This window comes from Psammomys obesus, unplaced genomic scaffold, assembly GCF_907164565.1.
Source record: "Psammomys obesus unplaced genomic scaffold, mPsaObe1.curated_primary_1811, whole genome shotgun sequence".
NCBI lineage: Eukaryota > Metazoa > Chordata > Mammalia > Rodentia > Muridae > Psammomys > Psammomys obesus.
In genome coordinates, this window is record NW_026596147.1 from 4,842,519 (window position 1) to 4,857,303 (window position 14,785).

Here is a 14,785-nt window from a genome sequence, read left to right on the forward strand (position 1 = left end):
TTAATATTAATGACGACTGTGGATCTCAGTTAAGATAGTTGTGGATCTCAATCCTCTTTTTCCTATAGTCTTTATAAATGCTTTTGCATAAGTTAACAAAACATTTAATAAAACAGAAAAAAAAATGCTTAACAGAATTGTTGTTTGCAAGAAATACAAGCTCTCAATGTGTTGGTCATTAGTGAAGCCTGAGTTGAATGATTGGATCTTGGTGGAGCTCAGAAACTTGGGTCAGATTCAGAAGTAAAGTCTTTCTCAATGATAATAATGTCACAAGAAGGGAAGTGGTGGCTTCTGGCATTTGATTAAATAAAGCCCTTCAAATTAAGAGCCCGAACACAAAGTAAGACTATACATATGGAGAGTTAATATTTCTGTGTAGAATTGTGGTCTTTTGAAGGCAATGGGGAGCCACTGGCAGTTTATGAGACAGAGAACTTAGTGACATAAGATGTGTTTCAGGAAGATGGTTATTACAACAATGAGTAAGATGATTCAAATATACTGCATGCTTTAGGAACTCAAGAGAAGAAATACTTTTAAAATAAGGGCTGCAACTATGAAATTGAAAAAGAACTGAGATTAAAGCTATTTGGGGGCACAGTGAAGTAGGAGGGTAAAGACAAGAAAAGAAAATATTGCCAGGACTAAATAGAAAACTTGCTGTAATATTACAACCAAAGTTCCTTTAGTGATTGTTGTAGTTGTAGGGTTTTTTTTTCTCTCTCTCTCTCTAAGAAATAAAAGAGGAAAAAAAAAGCCTTGAAGACTTGGAAGTTCTCTAGGTTTTAATAAGAAGCATGGACAAGAAGATTAGAAATTTCACCACCGATAAATTAAATCAGGTGAACTGTACATTTATTAGGGAAGTGAAGGCTGCAACTTGTATGTAGACAATACAGGTATGGTATAGAATAGTTCTGTGAGTCACCGGCTAATATTACACAATGAAAACCAGATAAGAGTACTGAATGGCAGACATGAGCTCATGTTTGTATGTAGGCAGCTGATGTGGTTTTGCAAGCCACTGAAAAATAAGTGGCCTAAAGTAGAAGCCATTTCATTATATTCATGATCAAGAGGCTAGAAACTAGGATACAACCCATATTGCTGTTTCTCTGTGGCACTGACTAGAATCACTTGGTCACAGTTCAACATACCTAAGTATATTTGTACACTATTAAAAGGCTTCATTCTTATTACTACGAACATGTTGAGGTAGTTGGATGCTTCACAGGCTTAGGAACCCATATTAGACAGCTTTCAGATACTGTGCCAAAACATCTGAGGTTGTCTGCTTTGAGGGAAGAAAGGTTTATTTGGGTTTCACGGTCCCAAAAGATTGTATTGAGGGTTGCTTAGCCCAGTTGACTTTGTGTCTGTGTTAAAGTAGATTATTCTAACAATCAAATTTGGGAGTCCCAGCCTAGTCCCAGCAGACCAGACTCATCCACTCATCCTCTATAAGCCAATGGAAACAGTCAAATTAATAGCAAAAAGCAAACAAAAGAAGACTAACCAATGTGACCACTCTGGAGAGTGTACCAACGAGGTCCAGTGCACCCTTTTCCCAAATCCAAGATTTTAGGTTTGAAGTGAGACTAAGGTCTTAGTAGATGGCCAGAGATCTACATATTTAATTAGTCCTGGTTAAGTTGTGTTCATACCATCTTTGACCCATCCTTATTTTGGCTCTACTCTTCTGTGAGGTGGTCTTACAAGTTGTAAATCTCCTCTTCTCCCAGCGTGAAATTGATGGGGCCCATTGTTTAATTGTTCTGACAGCTTGAGTTAGGGGCACAGTGTCTCTTTAGAATTTTGTCATTCCTCCCAGGACACATAAGGATGGTAGAGAGAGTATGATAGAGGAAGCTTCTCACAACACAGTGATTAGGAAACAGAAAGAAAGGAAGGGCTTGGGTCCAATATGTCTTCCACAGATGTGGCCTTGGTAGTCCGATTTATGCCCAATGTTTCTACCCCACCATAGCTTCTACTCCCTACCAATAATATTAGCTGAAGACTAAGCCTTCAGCCTGTGGGTCTAGAGGTATTTAAGATCGAAACATTATCAGCCAGATGTTTATTTATGTGTATGCCTCCATGCCATATGTATTTGCACTGGCCAGAAGAGGGCTTTGTCACTTTTACTGGAGCTGAATCTATAGTTACTTTTGTGCTGCCTGATACAGGTGCTAAGAATAAAACTCTGGAAGAGCAGCAAATGGTTCTAACCCATTGACTCATCCTTTTTTCTTTCCCACAATTTATTCATATGTATCCCGATTGAAGCTCCTCCCTCAACTCCTCCCAGCTGTATCTTCCTTTCTTCTTTCCTACTATCCCTTTTCCTTAGTCCACTGAAAGGGGGAGTTTTCCTCCTTTGGTATCTGCCCATTGTTTATCAAGTCTCATCAGGACTGCCTGGATCCTCTTCCTCTGTAGCCTGGCAAAGCCACATCTCCAGGGGCAAGTGACCAAAAAGTAGACAATCAACTCATCTTTTCAACCCCCAAATGTTTCTGAAACATTTCTCACGGATATTCCACCTAAGTTTCCAGATTTCTAATACCACAGCTCAGGGACAGAAAACAGCCAGCTTAATTGTTCTGGCACCGGAGACCAGTGCACATTCACTCACTCATTGGGATCAGTTCAAGCAGTAGATTCCACACACACAGTTTCACAGTTTCAGGGGAGAAAGCTATGTTTTGCTTTCTTTTCTTTTTTTCTTTTTTTTTTTTTACAAAAATTTACTTTTATTATTTTCAAATTATGTGGATGTATGTATCTGTTTGGGTATGTATAGTTGTTTACAGGCACTGGAAAATACCTGTGGTATCTGATCTTCATGAAGCTGGTACAGGTAGTTTTGGGACACCCAGTATGAGTGTTGGGAATCAAATTCATGTCCTCTGCACAAGTGGTATATATTCTTAACCACTGAGCCAAGTCTTCAGTCCCCCAAACCACCATCATTGTAATTTTCAAAATAATTTTTAGTGTAATTTAAACATTTTTTGTTTAAGAAAATTTTAGAGTCCTACTAGAGGTGCTAACTTTAACTGGGAAAATCGGGGTCCCTTTGTGGGTGCTTAGTCTCAGTAACAAAAAAATAAAAAATGAGAATGAACTCAAAATGAAACTCATATCAGTTTTATTTTGGTTTAAAAGAAAAATTTCAAAGCATGTTTCTTAGTCACTGTTGTCTTGTTCTGAAGACACTTCACTAACAAGGCAACATTTATAAGTAAAGCATTTAATTGGGGGCTTGCTTACAGGCCTGGAGGGTTTCATCATGGCAGGGACCATGCTGACTCATAGGCATGAAGAAGTAGCTTGGTGCTACATCCATATCCCTGGGTAGAGAGAGGGAGGGAGATAGATAGATAGATAGAGGGACAGACAGACAGACAGACAGACAGATCTAACCACCCCATCCTGGGCTTTTGAAACTTCAGAGTTATCCCCAGTACACTGGACCTCAAATAAGGTCACACCTCTTAATATTTCTAATCTTATCAGAGAGTTCCACTTCCTGATGACTAGGCATTCAACTCTATATGAAGCTATGGGCAGAGTTCTTCTTTAAAACACCACAGCAGGCAAATTGTCAATCTTGGAAGCTGGTCAAAGGGAAAAGATAGTGAGGACACAGAAACAGTTACGCAATTTTGTGTAAAGCTGTTATAAAGGTCAACCACATTGGCAGATAAGCATCAACTTGGTGGAAGGGATAGCTGTAGAAAAAGAGTGGAATAGACCAAAATACCACAAAAGCATGTTTAAGCTACAGATGGAATCTGAAAGAAAGAAGAGAAGAAAAAGAGAAAGTTATGCCTTCTGGGTCAGACTTAGAATAATTGGTGCCTCTGAAGTTATTGCAGAGTATAAAAGTTCTAGAAAGGAAAAGTTGATTATCCTATTAATGGGAAGTTATTCCTTCAATCTCTTCAGTGTGGCTTTAGGTGATCATGCTTTCCCATGGGGCTGTCCTTTAGCCCAGTGATTGACCTGAACAACCCACAGAAACAGCTTTACCTAATCGACCTGGACAGAGGTTGAAAATTGTGTCCCTAAATAATTGGTGCCGGCCTAAATATTGCTTGTATACAGGACTGGCTTGAAGCTTGCAATCATCTTGCCCCTGCATCTTGGGATTACAGGTTTACCATCTGTATACCTGACAAGTGCCTGTTTTACTGAATGGAAGAGATGTTCTAGTGACACTGGCTAACTCAGCTACTCTTCATAATGTCAACCATCTTCTAAACATATGTATGCTACTTTCTGTCATTAACATTAGAATGTAATTTCCACAACTCAGAGAGAGTTTTGTTTTGATATGATATGATTTGCTCAAGTACCTAATCTATTACTGATAATATTTGTAATGTGAATGACAAAAAGCTATAATGTTGAGTGGATTCCTTGGTTATAAAAGGCCTGGAGTTACCATCAGACAGATAAATGGGGAAAGAGTGTATGAATACAGGGTCAGGATTTTCTGTGCATGCACACGTGTGTGTGTGTGTGTGTGTGTGTGTGTATGTGTGTGTGTTCAATAACATTGTCTCACAATGGCTATGGCTGGCATTAAGTCTTTCCCCTCCAAGGATAAGATGTCTCAGCACCTTCAGAACAGATGTTTTCGGAGTGCTAGAGAACATACTTTGCTTTACTCCAACTTAAGCCTTCCTTTTGCTAACGTTGTGGCATCTGGCTATTTGCGATATTGGTCCTGTTATAATATAGACATTATACTCTGTGCAACATGTGTGGTAGAAGGAAGTTCATTGCAGAAAAGGTAGAGGAGAGAGGGGGAGGAGTTATAGTCTGAGTGAGCCACAAGAGAGACAGTGTGGGAGAGCAAAAGACAGAAAGACAGAGAGAAAAGCAGAGAATGCAAAGAAAGAGAGAGAGAGAGAGAGAGAGAGAGAGAGAGAGGGAGGGAGAGAGAGATGGAAGCCTCAGACACAGGGAAGGGGAGAGAAACCACAGCAGAGAGTGTGCATTAAGGCTGGCCCTTTATGTCTGGTGCACAGCTGAAGCACAGCTGATACACACCCAATAGAGGCAGCAGGTGATGATATCAGTTTGCTAGGCAATCTAGGAGTGGGCTAGTAGATCATCTTGTGAATGAAAATTCCTTCCTTTTCCTATAATTAAAAAAACCTAGGAGCTAGGGGAGGATGGCGAGGTGGGAATGAGGAGGGTGGACTGCTTCCCATGCAAGGCAAGTTAAAATGTAAGAAAGTAGCTTCACTGGAAACAGCTCTTGGTTGCCATGCAAGAGACAGAGAAAAAAAAAAAAGTAAGAGCACCAGAATGTCTGCATTATATGGTGGAGGGGAAGGAGAAGTCCCTGCCCTGGAAAGTTCAGGGCAGGGGGTGGGGTTTGCCAGCCATGTCCTGCAGCAGATAGGAACTGAGGAATGCTGGGAGAACCTGGGTCTGAAGCACATAAATTACTAATTAATCATGAACTCCGGAGCTTTATTCACTTCATTTTATCCAGATGCTTTGAGGATGTTTGAAATAAATTGCGTCTTTGTTTTAAATTTTGAATGTGAAACCTGAGCTTTTTAATGGAACTTTTAAAAAAATCACACAAATTCAGGGAAAGGTGATTCTAACATTAATTATGGCTACATATAGAGCAAGAAATTGATGCAATCATCTTTAGTGAGTCTCCAAAAGATATTAAATTTGGTTTGACAAGTGATGCATAAACCCTTGGGAATTTACAGGTAAAGCTATTTTAGTTACAAAGGGAAACCATAGTATCATGATAAAAATGTTAGAAATAACAAAAGGGGGTGATAATTTTCAAGATTTAGTCCATTACAAATAATGCATACCAATTAGTCAATTCTTAAAAGCTTCAAATTATGTTGTATTGGATTACAGAAAGGTATTAAAAATACTCTAAGAACCTATTAACTATTGAACTTAATCTAAAAATAAAGGCCAAATATATATATATATATATATATATATATACACACACACACCTTTCTTTACTTGTCTATTAAATTGTTTACTAAAATGGAAGAGAGTAAATTAAAGTTTATCATCATTGCAGAAATCAGTCTAAGAGTCAAATATGCCATTTTAACAATCAACTTATAAATCAAACAGGGTGTGGAGCTATCAGACAGATTACATCTATAAGTAGAATTTTTTTAATTTAAATTTATATTTTTATTATTAGTTACTTTTTATTAACTCTGTATCCCAGCTGTATCCCACTCCCTTATTCCCTCCCAATCCCACCCTCCCTCCCTCATCTCCTCCCTGCCCCTTTCCAAGTCCACTGAAAGGGGAGGACCTCCTCCCCTTTCTTCTGACCCTGTTTTATCAGGTATCTTCAGGACTGCCTGCAAAGTCCTCCTCTGTGGCCTAGCAGGGCTGCTCCTCCCTTGAGGGGTGGGAAAGTCAAAGAGCCTGCCATTGAGTTCCTGTCAGAGATAGTCCCTATTCCCCTTACTATGAAACCAATTGGTTACTGAGCTACCATGGGCTTCACCCAAGCAGAGGTTCTAGGTTATATCCATACATGGTCCTTGGTGGAGTGTCAGTCTCAGAAAAGACCCCTGTGCCCAGATATATTTTGTCCTTGAGGAGCTCCTATCCTTTCCACGTCATACTAACTCCCCTTCTGCGGAAGGTTTGGTTATGAGTCTTAGTATCTGTTTTGAAATACTGCTAGGTAGAGTCTTTCAGATGCCTTCTGCGGTAGACTTCCGTCATATGTCCAATGCACATCCCATTTGTCTTTCTAAGTGAGGATTTATCATCTTAACCCGTGTCTGCTTTCTTGTTTATCTTCTTTAGGTGTATATGTTTCATTATTTTATCATATCTTGTATGTCTATATAAGCGAGTATGTACCATATTTGTCTTTCTCCTGAAATACTTCACTCAGAATGATGTTTTCTAGATCCCACCACTTGCCTGCAAATTTCATGATTTACTCCTGTTTGATTGCTGAATAGTATTCCATTGTGTAAAAATAACACAATTTGTGTATCCATTCTTCCATTGATGGACATCTGGGTTGTTTCCAGGTTCTGGCTATTACAAATAAAGCTGATACAAACATGGTTGAGCAAATGTCCTTGTTGTGTACTTGAGCAAATTTTGGGTATATGCCTAGCAGTGGTATAGCTGGGTCTTGAGGAAGCACTATTCATAATTGTCTGAGAAAGAGCCAGATTGACTTCTAAAGTGGTTGTACCAGTTTACAGGAGGAGGTTTCCCCTTTCACCACAACCTCTCCCGCATGTGTTGTCACTTGAGTTTTTCATTTTGGCCATTCTGATGGGTGTAAGGTGAAATCTCACGGTCATTTTGATTTGCATTTCCCTAATGACTAATGACGTTGAGCATTTCTCTAAGTGTTTCTCTGGGATTCTATATTCCTATAAAGAGAACACTCTGTTTAGCTCTGTTTCCCATTTTTTAATTGGGTTACTTGGTTTGTTGCTTTTCAGCTTCTTTAGTTCTTTGTATATACTGGATATTAGCCCTCTGTCAGAGGGTTGGTGAAGATTCTTTCCCAATCTGTAGGCAGTCGTTTTGTTTTGATGACAGTGTTTTTTGCTTTACAGAAGCTTTTCAGTTTCATGAGGTCCCATTTATTGATTGTTGCTCGTAGAGCCTGTGTTGTTGGTATTCTGCTCAAGAAGTTCTGTGCCAATGAGTTCTAGGCTCTTCCCTACTTTTTCTAGTAACCGATGTAGAGTATCTGGTTTTATGTTGAGGTCTTTGATCCACTTGGACTTCAGTTTTGTGCAGGGTGATAAGTATGTATCTATTTTCATTTTTCTGCATGTAGACATCCAGTTGGACCAGCACCATTTGTTGAAGATGCTGTCTTTTTTTCCAATGAATGGTTTTGGTTTCTTTGTCAAAAATCAAGAATTCATAGGTGTGTGGGTTTATTTTTAGGTCTTCTATTCAGTTCCATCGATCCCCCTTTCTGTTTCTATACCAATACCATGCAGTTTTTATTACTATTGCTCTGTAGTACAACTTGAGATCGGGGATGGAGATACCTCCAGATGATCTGTTGTTGTACAGGACTGTTTTGGAGATTCTGGGTTTTTTGTTTCTCCATATGAAGCTGAGAATCTTTTTTTCAAGGTCTGTAAAGAATTGAGTTGGTATTTTGATGGGAATTGCATTGAATCTGCAGATTGCTTTTGGCAGGATGGCCATTTTCACAGTGTTAATCCTACCAATCCATGAACACGGGAGATCTTTCCATCTTCTGATATCCTCTTCAATTTCTTTCTTCAGAGACTTTAAATTTTTCTCAAACAGGTCTTTCACTTGCTTGGTTAGTGTCACCCCAAGGTACTTTATGTTATTAGTGGCTATTGTGAAGGGTATTGTTTCCCTTATTTCTTTCTCGGCCCTATTGTCTTTGGTATACAGGAGAGCCTCTGATTTTTTTTGAGTTGATTTTGTATCCAGCCACTTTGCTGAAGGTATTTATCAGCTGAAGGAGTTCTCTGGTTGAATTTTTGGGGTTGCTCATGTATACTATCATATCGAATAGTGACACTTTGATCTCTTCCTTTCCGATATGTATCCCTTGATCTCCTTTAGTTGTCTTAGTGCTCTGGCTAGGACTTCAAGTACTATGTTGAAGAGATATGGAGAGAGTGGGCAGCCTTTTCTTGTTCCTGATTTCAGTTTCTCTCCATTGAGTTTGATGTTGGCTATAGGCTTGCTGTATATTGCCTTTCCTATGTTTAGGTATGTACCTTGTATCCCTGATCTATCCAAGTCTTTAAATATGAATGGGTGTTAGACTTTGTCAAATGCTTTTTCGGCATGTAAGGAGATGATCATGTGGTTTTTCTCCTTCAGTTTGTTTATGTGGTGGATTACATTGATGGATTTCCGTATGTTGAACCACTCTTGCATGCCTGAGATGAAGCCTAGTTGGTCATAGTGGATGATATCTTTGATGTGTTCTTGGATTAGGTTTGCAAGTATTTTATTGAGTATTTTTGCATCAATGTTCATAAGAGAGATAGGTCTGAAGTTCTATTTTTTTGTTGTTGTTGTTGGGTCTTTGTGTGGTTTAGGTATGTATCAAGGTGACTGTGGCTTCATAGAATGAGTTTGGTAATGTTCCTTTTGTTTCTATTTTGTGGAATAGTTTGGAGAGAATTGGAGTTAGCACTTCTTTGAAGGTCTGGTAGAATTTTGTACTGAATCTATCTGGCCCAGGTTTTTTTTTTTTTTTTTTTTGGAAGGGAGACTGTTGATTACTGCTTCTATTTTCTTGGGGGATATAGGACTATTCATTCTTTCTACCTGATCTTGACTTAATTTTGGTAAATCGAATCTATCAAGACAATTGTCCATTTCTTTTAGATTTTCAAATTTTGTGGCATTTATTCTTGTAGTATGACCGAATGATTGTTTGGATTTCCTTGATATCTGTAGTTATGTCCCCCTTTTCATTTCTGATTTTGTTGTTTTGGTAGTTTCTCTGTGCCTTTTATATAGTTTGGCTAAAGGTTTGTCTATCTCGTTGATTTTTTTCAAAGAACCAGCTCTTGGTTTCATTGATTCTTTGAATAGTTTTATTTGTATCTAATTGATTGATTTCAGCCCTGAGTTTGATTATTTCCAGCTGTATGCTCCTCTCGGGTGCATTTGCTACTTTTTTCTCTAGGGCTTTCATTTGGGCCATTAGTTGCTTGTATGTGATATCACAAATTTCTTCTTGAAGGCACTTAGTGCTATGAATTTTCCTCTGGCACTGCTTTCATTGTGTCCCATAAATTAGAGTATGTTGTACCTTCATTTTCATTGAATTCTAGGAAGTCTTTAATTTCTTTCTTTATTTCTTCCTTAACCCATTGAGTAGCAAGTCGTCCAATTTTCATGTGCTTGTAGGCTTTTTCTAATTCCACTGTTGTTGAGGTGTAGCTTTAGTTCATGGTGGTCAAATAGAATATAGGGATTATTTCAATCTTCTTGTATTTGTTGAGGCTTGCTTTGTGACCAACTATATGGTGTATTTTGGAGAAGGTTCCATCAGGTGCTAAAAAGAAGCTACACTTTTTTGAGTTTGGTGGAAAGTTCTGTAGACATCTGTTAGGTCCATTTGATTTTATGACCTCTGCAAGTGCCTTTATTTCCTTATTAGGCTTCTGTCTAGATGATCTGTCCCTTGGTGAAAGTGGGGTGTTGAAGTCTCCCACTATCAAGGTGTTGGAATCAATGTGTGATTTAAGTTTTAGTAATGTTTCGTTTATGAATGTAGGCACTCTAGTATTTGGGGCATAGATGTTCAGAATTTTATGGCCTCTTGGTGGATTTTTCCTTTGATGAGAATGTAGTGCTCCTCCTCATCTTTTTTTATTAATTTTGGTTGAAAGTCTGTTTTATTAGATATTAGAATAGCTACCCCAGCTTGTTTTCTGGGTCCGTTTGCTTGAAAGACATTTTTACTGCCCTTTATTCTGAGGTAGTGTTTATCTTTGTTGCAGACATGTGTTTCTTGGATGCAGCAGAATGTTGGATCCCATTTCCACACCCATTCTGTTAGTCTGTGTATTTTTATTGGCGAGTTGAGTACATTGATGTTGATAGACAATAGTGACCAATGAATGTTAGTTCCTTTTATATTGGAGTTGGTGGTCTTACTGTGTTTCATTGCTTGTTTTCTTTTCATTTTTGTTGGGATATTATCTGTAAGCTATGTTTTCTTGGGTGAAGTTGTTTTCATTGGATTGGAGTTTTCCTTCTAGTATCTTCTGTAGGGTTGGTTTGCTGTGTAGATATTGCATAAATTTAGTTTTGTCATGGAATATTTTGTTTTCTCCATCTATGTTGATTGAAACCTTTGCAGGGTTAGGTAGTCTGGGTTGACATTTATGATCTCTTAGAGTCTGCATGACACCTGCTCAGGCCCTTCTGGCTTTCACAGTTTCTGGTAAGAAGTCTGGTGTGATTCTGATAGGTCTACCTTCATATGTTACTTGGCTTTTTTCCCTTGCTGCTTTTAATATCTTTTCTTTGTTCTGTAGATTTAGTGTTTTGACTATGATGTGATGTGATGTGTTTCTTTTCTGTTCTAGTCTATTTGGTGTTCTGTAGGCCTCTTGTATATTTATGGACATATCTTTCTTTAAGTTGGGAAAATTTTCTTCTATGATTTTCTTGAAAATACTTTCTGGACCTTGGAGCCTGGAATCTTCTTTTTCATCAATTCCTATTATTCTTAGATTTTTGTCTTTTCATGGCATCCTTGATTTCTTGGCTATTATGTGTTTGGGACTTTTTTGATTTTACTTTTTCTTTGAGAGAAGTATAAATTTCTGCAAGTGTATCTTCAGCTCCAGAAATTCTCTCTTTCATCTCTTGTATTCTGTTGGTGATGCTTACCTTTGTGGTTCCTGATCTTTTCTCCAAGTTCTCCAGCTCAGGGGTTTTCTCAGTTTGTGTTTTCTTTATTGGTTCTAATTCTGTTTTCATGCCTTGAACCATTTCTTTCATCTGTTTGAGTGTGGATTCCTGTCTCTCTACAATGGTCTCTATTTATTATTATTATTATTATTCATTTTCTCTCTATATGCCACTCATTGTATCTCTACTTGTGCCTCTATTTGTTTGGCTATGTTTGCCTGTGTTTCATTAAGATTATTGTCTATTTCCTTTTTCTTTACCCCCAATTGACTGGCCAAATCTTTGATAGATTTGTTCATTTCCTCTTTAACTGTCTGAATTTGCATGGTTATTGCTCTGAGAGAATTGTTTGTTTCCTCTTTTTGAGCCTCAAATAATTTGGTAAGCATAGCTTTAACGTCATTTTCTTGTGCTTCTGATGAATTGGAGTATCCATCAATTTTGTGGATTGCTGGTGAAGTCATGATGTCCTGATTTATGTTGGATGTGTTCTTTGCCTACCCCTGGCCATTGGCTTATCTGAAACCTTCCCTGTTTGATTTTGGATTCTCCAATTCAGACTGGTACTGTTTCTCTCTGGCATCTGGAGAGATTTTTAGGAAGCTGAGAGAGGTCCTGTGGCCTCAGCATGTGCGTTGGTGGACTAGTTGTATCTGTGGAGGAAAGTATGCGGGTGCAAAAGGGACAAATGCAGGTGTGAGCGTGTGTGTGTGTGTGTGTGTGTGTGTGTGTGTGTGTGTATGTTTGTGTGTGTGTGTGTGTGTGTGTGGAAGTGTGCGTGGAAGTGTGTCTCAAGGGACAGAGTGATAGATAATGTTGAACCCTTGAGCGTGTGGGAGGGGCTCTGCCCTCTATATGTAGTAGGCGCTAGTGATGGTTGCGGCACAATTTCTGGCATTAACTGCCTTAACTCCTCAATTGGACCCACAAAGCAGGGGCTTCAATGTCCCAAGTGACCCTGTGTTTCCCACAGTGGGTATGTGGGTGAGAGGGGTCCTATGCCTGGCTTCTATTTTAGTAGGACCCTGGATCTGGGGCTCTATAGACACTCAAGGCCATACTCACTCTCAAGCAGGTAACATCAGCAGGGATCGGGGTATCTGGACTCTCTGCTCTCTGGTTTGGCCCTGGTTGGTCTTATGCTGGAGGACTGATGTGCTCCACCAGCTCAGTGCTGCTACCGCTGCCAGGTCAGAAAGTCCCACTGTAGCTCTAGACTGGGTTGCCAGTCCAGATGCTTTCTGGGAAGTCCTGGGGCCTCTCCACTCTGCTCTTCAAGCTTGGAAGGCCCAGCGCCTGGTGTGCCTAGGTTGTATGGCATTTGTGCCTGGCTTTGGTGAGTATATAGCATATTATCTGTCACTGAGGGATTGGGCAGGCCATACAGTCAGTGGCTTAGTGACCCTGTGGAGCCAGTATGGTGGCTAGCAGACTCGGGCCCTGAGAGGATGGTCAGCAGGGGTCTGGGACTCTGAGACTGGTACCGGAACCACTGGCAGTTGCTGCTAAATGGCTAGGAGCTCCGCCTCAGCCACTGCAGACCCCAGGCAGTTAGGTCTGATCTGAGAATCTCGGTGAGTCCACTGTGCTGAGGAGGAGGAAGGTCCAAGAAAGGGGAGTGCCAGGAGATCAAAGGATCATTTCTCTCCTTCCCCAAACAAGTCCCCAGGTGATCCGAGACCAAAGTTCTCACCTCATGCAATGTTCCCTGTCATTTAGAAAGCCTCACCATTATTTTCCTGGCTTCAGAAGTCATTCCACTTACCAACTCAGGTGTTCAGCTCTTCCACAGGTCAGAAACTGTGCATGCTAGTCGCCATCTTGGCTCTGCCCCTATAAGTAGAAATTTTATAGATAAAAGAATTCAGATTTACATGCAGATTTGAACTATGCTAAAGTACAGAAATGTGGAAGTCCTTAAAATGTATTGTTGTCTGTGTAGTTCCCTACTTTTAGCATGATGATCCAAAGTATATCTTGACCAGAATATGGTCACAATGCTGGCCATTTCAAGCAATCTCAAATGACAAAGGCTCCATCTCAGTTTACCCAGAGTCTTCACTTGGTACCTGCATTAATGCCAAAATAACAACTACCTCAACTGGACTGTGGGTAGTTCTTGAAGGGCTCACTGTCAAAAGCTTGATTTCTCTGCTGGTACTCTTAAAGATGATAGTGCCTTTAAGAAGCATGATGTGATGATCTTTAGGTTCCCAGGGTGAGACTTAAGTGGGAATGTGAGAGCCTGGCACCCTTCGTGCTCTTTCCTTTTCACTGTCTTCTCAGGAAACGAGTAGTGTTACTTTGCCATATGGTCTCAGGATGATGTCCACAGCGACTAATGCATCCAGGCCAATTAGCCAGAGTACGAACTATTCAAATAGTGACCCCCAAACCTACCTTTGTTGTTGTTGTCTCTTCTAGTTGTTAGAATGGAGGAAAGTTGACACAGTGGTTTCTTCTCAACACCCATCCCACCACATTGATCTTGTACCTTATTCTCTCAGCTGGAATCTTAGATTCCAGAATCTTCCAGCATATAGGGCCCAGAAGAAAAGTGGTAAACATTCTAGACAAGTAAAAATCTAAACCAAACCCTGTATGTTATGATTGAGTCTTACTGCTGATCTATAGCTCAGATCCTATCAGTGGTCCTCCCCACTCAAATGTGCACTGCTCAAGCCCAGAGTCACAGTGTAGTCCAATCCAGGTCAAAAGACACAGCATTTTATCCCATCGGCCAGATTCCAGTAAGTTCCTATTTTGAGTGCTTCCAAGGATCAAGGGTGTGTGAATCAATGTTCTTTATCTCCTAGAACTGACTCAGGGATTGAAAGGGTAACACAGCTCTCTCATAGCAGGTCACAGGAAACATGGTCATTTAAGCAGGGCTACAGAGAGTGAGCTCAGATTTCATGATAGCTTAGCTCTTAACTAAGTTTGAAAAATACATAAGGTTGACTTTAAACATATTTAGGAACATGGTCCAGATTGGGATCCAGGAACAGGAATACAGGTGATACAATGAGCTATTAAATATATTTACACAGTGCAGTGGTGCATGCTTGTAATCCCAGCACTTAGGGAGGCACAGGCAGACAGATCTCTGTGAGTTAGAGGCCAGCCTGGTGTACAAAGCCAGTCCAGGACAGCCAAGGCTACACAGAGAACACTGTTTCAAAAAAAAAAAAAATTTTCACACAAAGTCAATCTGAGTTTGAGACTGGTCATAGACACAAAGAATATTTTGAACTTTCTAGTTCATAGAAACCTGTGTCCAGGTATTGATTTTAAACATTGTACTCTGTGTAGAATAGCAAAGCATTTGAAAGTAAATTGGTATCACCAT